Source organism: Pseudomyrmex gracilis, unplaced genomic scaffold (genome assembly GCF_002006095.1).
Source record: "Pseudomyrmex gracilis isolate BER0280 unplaced genomic scaffold, ASM200609v1 scaffold_716, whole genome shotgun sequence".
Classification (NCBI taxonomy): domain Eukaryota; kingdom Metazoa; phylum Arthropoda; class Insecta; order Hymenoptera; family Formicidae; genus Pseudomyrmex; species Pseudomyrmex gracilis.
In genome coordinates this window covers 6,765-8,123 of record NW_018021300.1, presented here as the reverse complement: position 1 = coordinate 8,123, position 1,359 = coordinate 6,765, and positions in this window count along the sequence as shown.

Sequence of the window (1,359 nt, the reverse complement as noted above, 5' to 3'; positions counted from 1 at the left end):
TATATTTATATTATTCTGGAAAACAGAGTATGTATGAAATTTNGAGCTGTCGCAAAGCCACGAAAATCGCTACAGGCGCGGCGCGAGATCAGAAAGTGCGGCGCGCTTTGTTCTCGTGCTACGAATGCCGCAAAAAAAAATGATTACCGATAAAAATAAAAAAAACCGATCACCAAACCGAGTTTGTTCGCGAAACTACTGATTTTTCATCAATCTTTTGCGACAGCTCCAAATTTCATACATACTCTGTTTTCCAGAATAATATAAATATATTTTTAATTATGAAGAGTTTAAGAACAGAACTTAAGAACACAGCCAGAGTTATTTTATAATTTAAATGCATCGGTCATTACTAGACTGCAACAAGTTGTCGACCGTAACGATTATTGGGCCGACTATTAAGTCAAAGCTCTTAGAAACGGTTCTTTTCAGAACCACACATTTATTTAACAAGAATATCTCTCGCGTTCATCAGAATTACATTTAACGGCTTTTTTCAGAGCCACAAAAAATATTTTACAGAGTCACATTAAACGGTTCTTGTCAGAACTATAAATATATATTTTCCAGAAGAACATTTCTGAGCGCAAACCTATAAAATAAAATCTCGCGTAACTGCTTCAAAATTTATATAAAATAATTTTTGTGTCATCCTTCTTATCTTTTCATACACACACACATTATTTGTTATTATCATTATTTTGTTAAATTTCTAAATACATATACAACTATACAGGGTGTTCCAGAACTATGGGATCAAACTTCTAGGGGTTATTCAGTGCAACAGTAAAAAACATTTGAGTATAGGGACCCATGTCCGGAAAAGTGTCACTACCGCACTACGGCCCTAAGACGCGTTAAAATTTAGAAAGACGATGAATTGCCTAAATAGGATTTAATGCATTTAATTTTTGCCTTTTGTATAGTGCGGTGCAATAATTCATGCGGGTAAAACAGATAGATTTACCGACTCAGCATTGGTAAGTCAATCTGTAAGTCGGTAAACCTATCTGTTTTACCTGCATGAATTATTGCACCGCACTGTACATGATATCATCACAACAATTGTTCAAAATGTCAATGTCAATGTTTAAAGGTCAATGTCAATGTTTATCTCTAAAACCAATAACAGANATTGTGTTTTGTAGCTGCATTCCATATCGCCTTAGTCGTGCTATCGTATTTTTGAAGTTTGCAAGAATTTAACAAAAATTAATTGTTGCTAATGGAAAACTTTACCAATCAAGAATTGGCGGATATGCATTTGGCATACGGAGCAACAAGCTGCAATGCACGAGCAGCAGCGCGGTTGTATCAAGAACGTTATCCCCAACGACAGCATCCGGGATACAAAAAGTT